This window comes from Nerophis lumbriciformis, linkage group LG03 (assembly GCF_033978685.3).
Source record: "Nerophis lumbriciformis linkage group LG03, RoL_Nlum_v2.1, whole genome shotgun sequence".
In the NCBI taxonomy this organism is placed as follows: Eukaryota; Metazoa; Chordata; class Actinopteri; order Syngnathiformes; family Syngnathidae; genus Nerophis; species Nerophis lumbriciformis.
The window spans coordinates 15,324,774-15,341,464 of NC_084550.2; the positions used below are offsets into that span (position 1 = coordinate 15,324,774).

Below are 16,691 nucleotides of genomic sequence, written 5' to 3' on the forward strand. Positions count from 1 at the left end.
CAGGACTGCTTGTATCGCACATGATATCACACACGGGTAAACACGCTGCAGGACTACTTGTATCACACATGATGTCGCACACAAGTAAACATGCTACAGGACTACTTGTATTGCACATGATGTTGCACACAAGTTAACATTCTTCAGGACTGCTTGTATCGCACAGGATGTCGCACACAAATAAACACGCTGCAGGACTGCTTGTATCGCACATTATATCTCACACAATTAATTACGTTGCAGCACTGCTGGTATCACAAATAATACCACAAACAAGTAAACACGCTGCAGGACTGCTTGTATCGCACATGATGTCGCACACAAGTAAGCACGCTGCAGGACTGCTTGTATCGCACGTTATATCTCACACAATTAATTCTGCTAACATACTAACAACAGCATGCTTACAGTTAGCATTAGTGAAATACCAAAATATATGACAAATGCCACATTTAGCATTTTAGCATGCTAATATTATTTGTAACTGTAACATGCGTTAAGTACTAAAATGTATCACTCTGTGGTGTGTACCTGAAAATGTTAGCATGCAAGCCTAAGCCGAACTGAAATGCTAACAGTTAGCACGCTGGCCAGATAGCATCAAGTAACAAAAATATGAGCTAAAAAAAAACTAGTATGCTAACGGTATTCTACTAACATGCTAACAATAGCATGCTTACAGTTAGCATTAGTGAAATACCAAAATATATGACAAATGCTACATTTAGCATTTTAGCATGCATCAGGTGTAGAGATAAATGCTTTAAAATGTAATATCGGAAATTATCGGTATCGGTTCGAAAATTATCGGTATCGGTTTCAAAAAGTAAAATGTATGACTTTTTAAAACGCCGCTGTGTACACGGACGTAGGGAGACGTACAGAGCGCCAATAAACCTTAAAGGCACTGCCTTTGCGTGCCGGCCCAATCGCATAATATCTACGGCTTTTCACACACCAAGTATGCCAAGCATACTTGGTCAACAGCCATACAGGTCACACTGAGGGTGGCCGTATAAACAACTTTAACACTGTTACAAATATGCGCCACACTGTGAACCCACACCAAACAAGAATGACAAACACATTTCGGGAGAACATCCGCACCGTAACACAACATAAACACAACAGAACAAATACCCAGAACCCCTTGCAGCACTAACTCTTCCGGGACGCTACAATATGCACCCCCCGCTACCCCCTACACCCCCCACCTCAACCTCCTCATGCTCTCTCAGGGAGAGCATGTCCCAAATTCCAAGCTGCTGTTTTGAGGCATGTTAAAAAAAATAATGCACTTTGTGACTTCAATAATAAATATGGCAGTGCCATGTTGGCATTTTTTTCCATAACTTGAGTTGATTTATTTTGGAAAACCTTGTTACATTGTTTAATGCATCCAGCGGGGCATCACAACAAAATTAGGCATAATAATGTGTTAATTCCACGACTGTATATATCGTTATGGTTGATATCGGAATCGGTAATTAAGAGTTGGACAATATCGGAGTATTGGATATCGGCAAAAAAGCCATTATCGGACATCTCTAATCAGGTACTCAAATAGGACGGACGTCCATGCCGACAAAATTAGCTTAAAAAAAGATAGCACACTAGCGTTCGCATGTTAGTAGGTATCATTCGTCAAGTATCCCGATATTTGACGCTGAGGCGTATACCTGTAAAATTAGCATGCTAATAGAAAAACGGTAACAGTTACAGGCCGCACTTCGGTAAGCCCTGATCTAGCCGAAAAAAATAAAAAATATATCAAATGAACGAGACTCAAGCTCCACCTCTTTTAAATTTGGTTTAAAAAAAAAAAAACGTCAACAAGGTATAAAAGGCGCCACATCGATAGTTTGCTAAGCTGAGCGGCGTGCGTCACTAAGAAGCTTCCGGAACAGAGTGTCTAACATGCGAGGAGGGGTCAACCGCTGACGTGCGTCAGGTGAGGCTCGAGCGAGAACAAAACCCCCCCGCCCGTCCCTCCACTCGCCCCGGAGGGTCTGAAGTGAAAGTGAGCCAAACGGCGCCGCCCTCCCTGCAAGGTCAGACCGCCGCCGCCGCCGTCAGCGAGCCTCTTCAGTCAACAACGCTCCCAATCAACTCCTGCTTAGCGTCTGGCGGGTGCCAGGGGTGGGGGGGGCTCCTCTGTGACGCCACGCGGCGGATGAGTCACGTGGAGGAGTTTTGCGGAAACAAGCGGAATCAGGAAACATTTCCCAAGATGCCCCTGTCAGACAAGGACTTAATTAGGGGCGCAATCACGCCGGAGTACGTTTGCGGCGCCGCCTCGACGGGCCGCTGTTGTGACGCTTCCCGGGCGTGTTTCTCAAACATGGCACTCACCCGCCATGTGACTCACTGGCTGGATTACCTTTCATCTTTTTTTTTTTTTTTAAATGTGCTTCAAAAGAAGAGCACGAAGCATCCCCCCCAAACCCCCTCCGCCATGTGAGTGTGTTCTTTGTGTCCGCCCCCCCCCTCCCCCCAACCCCCACCTGCTCTGATAAACGTGCAAATTACACAAAATTGGTCGCCCCCTAAAGGAGGCAAATGCACGCCGGCGTCAAGTGTTTGCAGGTGACAGCCCCCTCTTAGCCCCCCTCCCCCCTCCCCCAACCCCCCGCACGCCTCCCTTTGTGTGGAGACCACCTTCACGCCGCACGCTAAGACGCGAGCCGGCGTCACGAGCGATAACAGTCAGCGTCCCCGCTATCGTCATTATCAGCTGGAACAGACGCCCCCCCCCTGCCCCCCCAGCCCGCCAATCCCCTAAACCCCCCCCGTTCCCCACCGCCCGTACGCCATTGTCCCCCCTCGCAGCTTCCTCATGTACCGACTGGAGCACCAACATGGCGTCCTTCCTCCATTTTGGCTCCTCTCCATCACTTCTTTTGTCTCCCCCTCGTTTTCCCATTTTTTTGCCCCGGCCGCCATTATCTACATTTGTACACACACACACGAGGCCCATTCCCAAACACCCACCCCCCCTAAACACCGCCATCATCAGCATCATCATCCTAATCACACCACCGCCGTCACCACCTTATCTCCCTCCACCAAATCTGCTCTGACTCAAAACAATTTCCCCTCATTTGCCGTTTTGACGACCACCCACGCCTCCGCCGCACCGCCGCCGTCACCTGCTGCCGCCAATCAACCGTGCCCCCCCCCCCCCCCCCCCCCCCACCATCGGTTGCTCGCTACACATTTGGCGCAACCCCCCCCCCCGGTGCCCCCCACCCACCCGACGCGCCCTTAAAAACAAATCCCTCGCCCCCCGATAGCGACGAGGCGCCGTCGCCACCTGCTGGGGGCGGAGGAGGACTGCGTTGGCGCGTCACGGCGGACGGCGACGCCGCTGGTTGGCGGAGCGGTGGGGTGAATTTGGAGAGGGGGGGGCGGGTCCGGCGGGCTTTGCTGCATCACCGGAGCGCGGAGATGAGCGACGCCCACGCGGCGCCGTCGCTCACTTCCTGTCCTCCACCCGGCTGCGGCGAAGAAGAAGAAAACTATCTTCCCTAAAACGGAGTCCATGAAACAACATATCACGTTACATGTGCAAGATTGTTTATTAAGAGCGCCACCTAGCGGGGTTCATGACCTTTGACGATGACATAATCGTCATAATCAATAAACACTTACACGGAACTCATTTGACCCTTGACCTCGGTCCACGTGAGTCAAAACCAATAAAGACCCCTGCCATGAGGTCATGGAGATCAGTGTTTCTTAACCGTACTGCAGGGCCGCCAAATAAATAAACTCACTTGCAATGCACTTTTCCACCACGTGTGGCAGTAATGACAGTCTCGAACAAACAGAAGAAATCGGGAGTTTAAAGCGCAAAAATTATGACTCAAGCGGTGATGCTGTATTTTCATTCGGACGTAATTAATTATAAGTCAAGTATTAATTATAATATTATATATATATATATATATATATATATATATATATATATATATATATATATATATATATATATATATATATATACATATATATATATATATATACATATATATATATATATATAATATTATATATATGTAATATTATATATATATATAATATTATATATATGTATATATATATAATATTATATATATATACATATATAATATTAAATATATATATATATATAATATATATATACACATACACAGATATACACATATATATATATATATATATATATATAATATTATATATATATATATATATATACATATATAATATTAAATATATATATATATAATATATATATACACATACACAGATATACACATATATATATATATATATATATATAATCAAATAATATATAAATATAATAAAATATATAAAGTAAAATATATGAAGTTAAAAAAAATATGTGTACGCTTTATGCCATTTTATTTTATTTTTTTAAACTAACGCATTTGTTCACAAAGTGGTGACCCTCGCCCCATACTTGTTTGTGAATGACTGAGCATTTCATTGAAGCTGCTTTTATACCCAATCATGGCACCCACCTGTTCCCAATTAGCCTGTTCGCCTGTTCACCTGTGGAATGTTTCAAATAAGTGTTTTGATGAGCATTTCTCAACTTTTTTTTGAAACATGTTGCAGGCATCAAATTCCAAATGAGCTAATATTTGCAAAAAAAATAACAAAGTTTCCAGTTCGAACGTTAAGTATCTTGTCTTTGCAGTCTATTCAATTGAACATAGGTTGAAAATGATTTGCAAATCATTGTATTCTGTTTATATTTACTGGTTTTGGGGTGTAAACACTTTAGGACTCGACAAAAGCCAAGACTAGCGCAGTCAGCTTAATGGCAAAGACTACTTCCTGACTAGCCTAAAAACTAGTGTGATCTAACGTCTAGGAATTGCTACTGCATGTTAAGTCTGCCGTATAGTACAGTACAGGACAGCACTTGCAAATGAGACTCAGAAATGTAAGAAAATAAGATTGAAAAATTTGGGGGGTTTTCTAACACATTTGAACACACACAAAAATACCGGAATTGATGATCGTGTACCAGGAATTGCTATTGTGTCATTTCGATCTTAAAAAAGGTTTTAGGTTGGTTACCGTTAAGAAATCTGTTGGTTTTGCGTGACAGCAAAGATAGGATGGCCACGAGGTCAAAGGTCAAATGTGCTCCTGTAATCGATGCAAGAATTCTATTGATTTTGCTTGTCTGTCATCCAAAGCACTTCAGGTCAAGTTTCCTAAAATCTATTGATTTTAATGACGGTGGCTACAAAGCGGAAAGAAGAAAAAGGAAGTTTGTGTTTGGACCTCTGCCATATTTTTGATAGCATTTAAAGGCAAAAGTGTTCTTTTTTCTTTCACCCAATATACTCGGGCCAGCCTGCGTCAGCTCGGATTGATAATCAATAGCGTGCAGAGCGCTGATAAGAAACAGTACGGCGACGCGTCTCTTCGTCAGTCAAGTAATCAATCATCTCAGTGCGACACGTTGAACAATACGGTCGGATGAGTTTGGTGTGGAAGAACAAGAACGGCGGCATAACAGCCGGACTGATATTAAAAAAAAGCACACTCGGCTTTGCAATCATGCAGACTCAGCACTTCAGTGCTGCTCCAACTTGGGGTGTCTCGATACAACCTTTTCACTTTGTTCAATATTGGAGCCTCGTGTATCAGCCGATACCGATATTTATTCCATACGATATCACCAGGAATGATACTGTGGAAGTTGCGTCCTCGCAGTCCCACTGTCAGACACGGCCTTGGTGCCAAGCGTGTAGGTTTAACAAGGTTTTAATGACACAGTTGTCAACAAAAGTTTCTCTCTCCTAATAGAACGCGACTTTTCAGCCACGTCCGTATCCTCCTCCTCCTGCTGCTCCCGGCCGCTCACTGTTAAGGACAACAGATGATTAGATTAACACGTACCACCTGTGAAATCTAATCACCTGCCAGCTGTGTCTCGCCGTCAGCACTGCCGCGCCCCCGTCTGATGGTGCTCTGTCCTCAGCGCCACGGACAGAGGCGGTGACTTTTTCTCCTACAGGCAGCGCTGACTACACCTCCCCCCACAGATACATACTTGTATTATTTTGTAATGTGGAATGATAGAACATGTTTGATCAAGTGAAATGAGTCAAACAGAGAAGAAAACACTAACCTATTTATTATTAACCGTCTGGAATGGACTTATACTGACTTTTAGGGGTGCACAAAAAAAGTATTCCTTTGAACCGCGATTCTTATTTATCCCCAATCTACATCGATTCATAGTTTTCAAAAAATCTATTTAGAAAAATATATATACTTATAAAAAAAAACACAATTATACACCCCCCGCGACCTCAAAGGGGACAAGCGGTAGAAAATGGATGGGATGGATGGGCATATATATGTACAGTGTATGCAGTCATGGTCAAAAGTTTACATACACTTGTAAAGAACATAATGTCATGGCTGTCTTGAGTTTCCAATCATTTCTACAACTCTTTTTTTTTTTGTGATAGAGTGATTGGAGCACATACTTGTTGGTCACAAAAAACATTCATGAAGTTTGGTTCTTATATGAATTTATTATGGGTCTACTGAAAATGTATTCAAATCTGCTGGATCAAAAGTATACATACATCAATGTTAATATTTGGTTACATGTCCCTTGGCAAGTTTCACTGCAATAAGGCGCTTTTGTTAGCCATCCACAAGCTTCTGGTGGAATTTTTGACCACTCCTCTTGACAAAATTGGTGCAGTTCAGCTAAATTTGTTGGTTTTCTGACATGTACTTGTTTCTTCAGCATTGTCCACACGTTTAAGTCAGGACATTAGGAAAGCCACTCTAAAACCTTAATTCTAGCCTGATTTAGCCATTCCTTTACCACTTTTGACGTGTGTTTGGTGTCATTGTCCTGTTGGAACACCCAACTGCACCCAAGACCCAACCTCCGGGCTGATGATTTTAGGTTGTCCTGAAGAATTTTGAGGTAATCCTCCTTTTTCATTGTCTCATTTACTCTCTGTAAAACACCAGTTCCATTGGCAGCAAAACAGGCCCAGAGCATAATACTACCACCACCATGCTCAACGGTGGGGATGGTGTTCCTGGGATTAAATGATTAACCTTTACTCCTACAAACATATTGCTGGGTTTTGTGGCCAAACAGCAAAATTTGTGTTTCATCTGACATCACATGGACAAAGATAAGGCCTTCTAGAGGAAAGTTCTGTGGTCAGATGAAACAAAAATTGAGCTGTTTAGGACATCCAGCCATCCATCCATTTTCTACCGCTTATTCCCTTCGGGGTCGCGGGGGGCGCTGGAGCCTATCTCAGCTACAATCGGGCGGAAGGCAGTGTACATCCTGCACATGTAACTATGGATGTCCGATAATGGCTTTTTGCCGATATCCGATATTCCGATATTGTCCATCTCTTTAATTACAGATACCGATATCAACCGATACCGATATCAACCGATACAGATGTATACAGTCGTGGAATTAACACATTATTATGCCTAATTTGGACAACCAGGTATGGTGAAGATAAGGTACTTAAAAAAACCCAAAAACAAACAAACAAGATAAATAAATTAAAAACATTTTCTTGAATAAAAAAAAAAGTAAAACCATATAAAAACAGTTACATAGAAACTAGTAATTAATGAAAATGAGTAAAATTAATTGTTAAAGGTTAGTACTACTAGTGGACCAGCAGCACGCACAATCATGTGTTTACGGACTGTATCCCTGCAAACTGTATTGATATATATTGATATATAATGTAGGAACCAGAATATTAATAACAGAAAGAAACAACCCTTTTGTGTGAATGAGTGTAAATGGGAGAGGAAGGTTTTTTGGGTTGGTGCACTAATTGTAAGTGTATCTTGTGTTTTTTATGTTGATTTAATTTAAAAAAAAACCCAAAAAAAAAACCCGATACCGATAATAAAAAAACTGATATCGATAATTTCCGATATTACATTTTAACGCATTTATAAATCGACTACGGTGTTGTGACGGACGACAGAGGCGGACGCGCACAAATTTTCAGGATTATGCCGATCCTAAATGCAGATCAGCAGATACCAGAAGGAAAGAAAAGTTGCTTTTGCATAATATTTTGAAACAATACGCCAAATAATATGTCTTACTTTGTACACACATCATAATAATACTCATATGTAGAAGCACAGTACAATCCATCAGGCGGTGCGGCTTCATAGCTTACCAAAGCCGTACTAAAACATTTTGATGGATTTTTGAGCGTCGTGTGAAATGTTCTATAGTTTCAATGGGACATATTAAATGTTGGTGTTGTTTACTTGAGTCACATTGCAGTCTACATGTATCTCTTATGTGTGACTGCCATCATAATGCAGTCTACACGTATCTCTTATGTGTGACTGCCATCTACGGGTCACACTTATCATTTCACCATGTAAAACAGCTTCGAGGTCCGTAAGCACAACCAAAATTATTCCGTACATTAGGTGCACCGGGATTTTAAGAGCGCCTAATAGTCCGAAAAATACGATATTCTTTGTTTTAAAGGCCTACTGAAATGTGATTTTCTTATTTAAACAGGGATAGCAGGTCCATTCTATGTGTCATACTTGATCATTTCGCGATATTGCCATATTTTTGCTGAAAGGATTTAGTAGAGAACGTCGACGATAAAGTTCGCAACTTTTGGTCGCTGATAAAAAAGCCTTGCCTGTACCGGAAGTAGCAGACGATATGCGTGTGACGTCACAGGTTGTGGAGCTCCTCACATCTGCACATTGTTTACAATCATGGCCACCAGCAGCGAGAGGGATTCGGACCGAGAAAGCGACGATTTCCCCATTAATTTGAGCGAGGATGAAAGATTTGTGGATGAGTAAAGTGAGAGTGAAGGACTAGAGGGCAGTGGGAGCGATTCAGATAGGGAAGATGCTGTGAGAGGCGGGTGGGACCTGATATTCAGCTGGGAATGACTAAAACAGCAAATAAACACAAGACATATATATACTCTATTAGCCAAAACACAACCAGGCTTATATTTAATATGCCACAAATTAATCCCGCATAACAAACACCTCCCCCCTTCGTCCATATAACCCGCCAATACAACTCAAACACCTGCACAACACACTCAATCCCACAGCCCAAAGTGCAGTTAACCTCCCCAAAGTTAATAAAGCACATATATTTCCCCAAAGTCCGCAAAGTTACGTACGTGACATGCACATAGCGGCACGCACGTACGGGCAAGCGATCAAATGTTTGGAAGCCGCAGCTGCATGCGTACTCACGGTACCGCGTCTGCGTATCCAACTCAAAGTCCTCCTGGTAAGAGTCTCTGTTGTCCCAGTTCTCCACAGGCCAGTGGTAAAGCTTGACTGTCATCTTCCGGGAATGTAAACAATGAAACACCGGCTGTGTTATCCGGCACAACAGTCAGGGGGTGCATTCTACGGCGGGGGTGCGTTATCCGGCACAACACCTGCCGCAACACACCGCTTCCCACCTACAGCTTTCTTCTTTGCTGTCTCCATTGTTCATTGAACAAATTGCTAAAGATTCACCAACACAGATGTCCAGAATACTGTGGAATTTTGCGCTGAAAACAGACGACTTAATAGCTGGCCACCATGCTGTCCCAAAATGTCCTCTACAATCCGTGACGTCACGCGCAGGCGTCATCATACCGAGACGTTTTCAGCAGGATATTTTGCGCGAAATTTAAAATTGCACTTTAGTAAGCTAACCCGGCCGTATTGGCATGTATTGCAATGTTAAGATTTCATCATTGATATATAAACTATAGACTGTGTGGTCAGTAGTAGTGGGTTTCAGTATGCCTTTAAATTCCATGCATCCATTTCCTACCGTTTGTCCCTCTCGGGGTTGCGGGTGTGCTGGAGCCTATCCCAGCTGAACTCGGGTGGAAGACGGTGTACACCCTGGACAAGTCGCCACCTCATCGCAGGGCCAACACAGATAGACAACATTCACACACGATCAATATTTATTTTTTGTTTTCTTTCATGTTAATAAGGATACACTATTATTATTGGAACGCAAATGGCGCGCGACCAAGCTTGAGGTTTTCCATCAAGCATGGAGTGATAGTTTAATATCGTATAAACGCATGCTTACCTTAGCTAAAGCTAAATATTACTCAAATCTCATCCGCCTCAACAAAAACGACCCTAAATTTTTGTTTAGTACAGTAGCATCGCTAACCCAACAAGGGACTCCTCCCAATAGCTCCACCCACTCGGCAGATGACTTTATGAATTTCTTTAATAAGAAAATTGAACTCATTAGAAAGGAGATTAAAGACAACGCATCCCAGCTACAACTGGGTTCTATGAACACAGATACAACTGTATCTACGACGGATACTGCAATACAAAATAGTCTCTCTCTTTTTGATGAAATAACATTAGAGGAACTATTACAGCGTGTAAGTGGGATAAAACAAACAACATGTTTACTTCACCCACTTCCTGGGAAACTTATCAAGGAGCTTTTTGTATTATTAGGTCCATCAGTGCTAAATATTATAAACTTATCACTTTCCTCTGGCACTGTTCCCCTAGCATTCAAGAAAGCGGTTATTCATCCTCTGCTCAAAAGACCTAACCTTGATCCTGACCTCATGGTAAACTACCGACCGGTGTCCCACCTTCCCTTTATTTCGAAAATCCTCGAAAAAATTGTCGCACAGCAGCTAAATGAACACTTAGTGTCTAACAATCTCTGTGAACCTTTTCAATCCGGTTTCAGGGCAAATCACTCTACGGAGACAGCCCTCGCAATAATGACTAATGATCTACTGCTAACGATGGATTCTGATGCGTCATCTATGTTGCTGCTTCTTGATCTTAGCGCTGCTTTCGATACCGTCGATCATAATATTTTATTAGAGCGTATCAAAACACGTATTGGTATGTCAGACTTAGCTTTGTCGTGGTTTAACTCTTATCTTACTGACAGGATGCAATGCGTCTCCCATAATAATGTGACCTCGGACTATGTTAAGGTAACGTGCGGAGTTCCTCAGGGTTCGGTTCTTGGCCCTGCACTCTTTAGTATTTACATGCTGCCGCTAGGCGACATCATACGCAAATACGGTGTTAGCTTTCATTGTTATGCTGATGACACCCAACTCTACATGCCCCTAAAGCTGACCAACACGCCGGATTGTAGTCAGCTGGAGGCGTGTCTTAATGAAATTAAACAATGGATGTCCGCTAACTTCTTGCAACTCAACGCCAAGAAAACGGAAATGCTGATTATCGGTCCTGCTAAACACCGACATTTATTTAATAATACCACCTTAACATTTGACAACCAAACAATTACACAAGGCGAATCAGTAAAGAATCTGGGTATTATTTTCGACCCAACTCTCTCCTTTGAGTCACACATTAAGAGTGTTACTAAAACGGCCTTCTTTCATCTCCGTAATATCGTTAAATTCGTTCCATTTTGTCCACTAGCGACGCTGAGATCATTATTCATGCGTTCGTTACGTCTCGTCTCGACTACTGTAACGTATTATTTTCGGGTCTCCCTATGTCTAGCATTAAAAGATTACAATTGGTACAAAATGCGGCTGCTAGACTTTTGACAAGAACAAGAAAGTTTGATCATATTACGCCTATACTGGCTCACCTGCACTGGCTTCCTGTGCACTTAAGATGTGACTTTAAGGTTTTACTACTTACGTATAAAATACTACACGGTCTAGCTTCGTCCTATTTTGTCGATTGCATTGTACCATATGTCCCGGCAAGAAATCTGCGTTCAAAGAACTCCGGCTTATTAGTGATTCCCAGAGCCCAAAAAAAGTCTGCGGGCTATAGAGCGTTTTCTATTCGGGCTCCAGTACTATGGAATGCTCTCCCGGTAACAATTAGAGATGCTACCTCAGTAGAAGCATTTAAGTCCCATCTTAAAACTCATTTGTATACTCTAGCCTTTAAATAGCCCCCCTGTTAGACCAGTTGATCTGCCGTTTCTTTTCTCCTCTGCTCCCCTTTTCCTTGAGGGGGGGGGGGCACAGGTCCGGTGGCCATGGATGAAGTGCTGGCTGTCCAGAGTCGGGATAGACCGCTCGCCTGTGCATCGGCTGGGAACATCTCTGCGCTGCTGACCCGTCTCCGCTCGGGATGGTGTCCTGCTGGCCCCACTATGGACTGGACTCTTACTATTATGTTGGATCCACTATGGACTGGACTCTCACAATATTATGTCAGACCCACTCGACATCCATTGCTTTCGGTCTCCCCTAGAGGGGGGGGGGTTACCCACATATGCGGTCCTCTCCAAGGTTTCTCATAGTCATTCACATCGACGTCCCACTGGGGTGAGTTTTTCCTTGCCCTTATGTGGGCTTTGTACCGAGGATGTCGTTGTGGCTTGTGCAGCCCTTTGAGACACTTGTGATTTAGGGCTATATAAATAAAGATTGATTGATTGATTGATATTATGCAGAGGTGTACTTATAACAGGTTAATAGGCAAATTATCATATTTAAAGTCTAGGCGGAGAGTGGGGGGGGGGGGCGCGAAATGCCTTCTTCTTCCTGGGGGAGCACAACAGAAACTATTTTGGATTTACCCGACGTCACGTCCGGCTCATTAAGTATTCGTGGTGGTCAAGCCAGCATCTGTTCTTAGTGGATAAACTCTTCAGAGTTCCTTGAGAGGTAATCGAGAAGGGCTGAAAATTTCAAGATTTTACAAAAAATTACGAGAAAAGGGGCACGCACTCCATCCAAGGGAGCAGAGCCGAAGAACGCAGTAGTTTGCAGTGACCAATCTGTTAAAGGTTTGTTTTTATATATATATAGCCCCCATGTAATGTACCCTATATATATGTAACAACCACAGAAACTTCAATAAAATCCCCTGAAGAGCAGAGAAACCTGCGAAACAGGCTTGTAGGGATAATAATAATAATAATAATAATAATAACAACTTGGATTTATATAGCGCTTTTCTAAGTACCCAAAGTCGCTTTACATGTAGAACCCATCAATCATTCACACCTGGTGGTGGTAAGCTACTTTCATAGCCACAGCTGCCCTGGGGTAGACTGACGGAAGCGTGGCTGCAATTTGCGCCAACAGCCCCTCCGACCACCACCTATCATTCATCATTCAATTCACCGGTGTGAGTGGCACCGGGGGCAAAGGGTGAAGTGTCCTGCCCAAGGACACAACGGCAGCGATTTTTGGATGGTAAGAGGCGGGGAGCGAACCTACAACCCTCAGGTTTCTGGCACGGTTGCTCTACCCACTACGCCATGCCGCCGGGATGAAATAGCCTCTGTGTTTTTTCCTGACCTCACGTATATACATATATATGTATATATATATATATATATCATATTTTTTCCCATTTAAGTATTATCTTAATATCACTTGTATTTCTTAAAACGTTTGCTTCAAGTGTTTTGTGAGCAAAACCCAAAAGAGTTCAGCTTTTACCAAAGGCAACAATCATAAATGAAGCTTTCAGCACATACATAATGTTTACATCTGTAGTTATATTTTGATAAAGACGGGGGAAAACACATTACTTGTAAACGTCGTGTGTAACAACAGCAACAAACATGGCTGTAGATGCGAAAGAAAATCATGAAATGCAACCTTACCCGGGCAAAAACAATGCATCCAGGAGAGTCTTGGTACTAATTTCCTTGACCCAGCTACACACAAAGAAGTTGTAGACCTCCATGCTTTTCCAAGTTTCCATCTGTTTTGTCATGTAGACTAACATCTGAATTGATTTACGTGGACCCCGACTTAAACAAGTTGAAAAACTTATTCGGGTGTTACCATTTAGTGGTCAATTGTACGGAATATGTACTGTACTGTGCAATCTACTAATAAAAGTTTCAATCAATCAATCAATCAATCAATCTGGAGCACAATAGTTCGATATGTCTGGGAACTCCACCGACGAATAATCCTTGATATCCCGCGACAATATATTCCATTGCAGAGTTTGATGTTTTGCTCGTATCTGCTTTTTGCAGGAAGATCTCGGCCCCTTGCGTACTCAGAGAGATTGCACCTTGGGTGCTGCACAACAGCCATCTAGTCTTGGTTGACCACCGCTGTTTTTTACTTCCGGGAAGAAGGCACGTGACGGAATACAAACAATTACGTGAGTACTGTATTTTCCGGGCTATAAGGCGCACTTAAAATCCTTGTTTTTTTTCAAAACTCGATAGTGCACCTAATGTACGGAATAATTCTGGTTTTGCTTACCGACCTCGGAGCAATTTGATTTGGTACATGGTGTAATGATAAGTGTGACCAGTAGATAGCAGTCAAACATAAGAGATACGTGTAGACCGCAATATGACTCAAGTAAACAACACCAACATTTTATATGTTGCACTGAAAATATAAAACATTACACACGGCGCTCAAAAATCTATCAAAATGCTTTAGTACGACTTTGGTAAGCTATGAAGCCACACCGCTTGATGGATTGTCGGCGCATTAAACATACGAGTATTATTATGGTGTGTGTATAAGGTAAGACATATTATCTGGGGTTTTGTTTCGCAATATTATGCAAAAGCAACTTTTCTTACCTTCTGGTACCTTCGGTGACATTCATCCTCAGCTGATGCCATTTCTAATATAAAGTATTGTAAAGTTCTTACTTATATCTGTCAGTAAACTCGCCATGAAAGCGCTAAAACATACCGGTGTAGTGAGTTTACATTATTCACCCAAGGAACTTCAGTTATTAGAGAGATCCAGTCGGACGGTTTTTCACAGGAAACATTGATTCCGGATGAGAAGATGCTGCTCCGTTATTGATTGAAGTAAAGTCTGAATGTCATTAAAACAGTTAGCTCCATCTTTTGACACTTCTTCCACTCCCGTCCTTGCACGCTACACCGCTACAACAAAGATGACGGGGAGAAGACGCTGCCGAAGGTGAGCCACGTAAATAAGAGCGCCCACAAAACGGCGCATCCTGAAGCGTCTGTCAGAAAGCGGCTTGAAGATGGTCTGTAAAACATCATCCATGCAACATTTTGACCAAAGAACCACCATTACATGTTATGTAGACCACAAGGAAGTGTTTTACATTTAGAAAGAAAAAAAATATATATATATGACTCCTTTAATGCGCCCTATAATCAGGTGCGATTTATATATGAAAAAAAGATCAAAAATATAGAATTCATAGGTAGTGCGACTTATAATCCGGTGCGCCCTTTGGTCCGGATTATATATTGCACCATGTCTACATAAAGCACCATTATTACATGACGTGTGGCCTATCAGCCGTTCTTAAAGGTGTGGCCAACAGGGTAGACCAGTGTGAGTTATCTGCTTGGTTGGTTTCTTCGCTTGACTGCAATAGAGTTCATTGAAGGACACTTATTACGTATGTCTCGCTTGTGTGTTATTATGTGCTAGCTGTTGTGTAACAGCTAGCTCCTAGTAGTAGTCTAGCTAGCATGTTTACCTTTTGTAAATGACTCATTGGAGGACATTTAGACATTAACTGGCACTAAAGGACTGCCTGTATCAGCCATTTTACATGCAAGCCCAAATTATCTGATATTAATAGGTTATATTCCATCATCCATCATCATATTCCACCTACTCAGTGGCCTAGTGGTTAGAGTGTCCGCCCTGAGATCGGTAGTTTGTGAGTTCAAACCCCGGCCGAGTCATACCTAAGACTATAAAAATGGGACCCATTACCTCCCTGTTTGACACTCAGCATCAAGGGTTGGAATTGGGGGTTAAATCACCAAAAATGATTCCCGGGCGCGGCCACCGCTGCTGCCCACTGCTCCCCTCACCTCCCAGGGGGTGATCAAGGGTGATGGGTCAAATGCAGAGAATAATTTCGCCACACCTAGTGTGTGTGTGACAATCATTGGTACTTTAACTTTTAATGTGACTTTTGAATTGAAATAAACAAAGTGGTGGTCAACCAAACCAATATGGCTACTCATGTGCAGCAAACAGTGCACTGCAAAAACTGAAATCTAAGTAAGATTAAATATCTAAAATAAAGGTGATATTTGCTTATTTTCTGTCTGATAAGATCATTCTTCTCACTAAGCAGATTTTATGTTAGTGTTTTACTTGTTTTAAGGGTTTTGGTCCTAAATGATCTCAGTAAGATATTACAGCTTGTTGCTGAGATTTGATGACCTATATTGAGTAAAACATGCTTGAAACTAGAATATCAACTGTTGCAAAGCTGTGTCATCAACACAAGTATACAACTCCTTTTTTAAAGTAATAATTTCTTACTTCAAGCATGAAAAAAAAAATCATCATGCCGAGCGCATATCATTATGTCAAGATAATGGCACTAGCATTTACTTAATTTAAGAATATTTTTCAACATATTGAGCAAAAAGGTCAAAAAAAAAAAATTCTACCAAGAAAAGTGCACTTGTTATTAGTGAGAATATACTTATTTTAAGGTATTTTTGGGTTCATTGAGGTTACGGTAGCTAATTTTACTTGTTTTGGAAAGTCTTGACAAGCCGAATTTTCTTGTTCTATTGGCAGATAATTTTGCTTAGTTAAAAATAAAATACCCCTAATTTTTGTTTCTTTTTTTTGAACACTGACTTTTTGCAGTGTGTGAACTATCTGAGGATGCCAAGGGCCGAGATATTGCCGCGAAAAGCAGTTACAAGCAAAATAATA

The 16,691-nt window shown here is 42.1% G+C and overlaps 1 long non-coding RNA gene across 1 annotated transcript in view; it reads left to right on the forward strand.

Moving 5' to 3' along the window:
* The window catches only part of LOC140677476 (uncharacterized), a 132,201-nt gene extending 118,059 nt beyond the window's left edge, over nucleotides 1–14,142 (forward strand). Inside the window, exon 4 of the long non-coding RNA XR_012049268.1 lies at nucleotides 14,027–14,142. This is a non-coding gene — a long non-coding RNA (uncharacterized lncRNA). The remainder of the gene's footprint in view (nucleotides 1–14,026) is intronic.
* The last annotated feature ends 2,549 nt before the right edge of the window (nucleotides 14,143–16,691 follow it).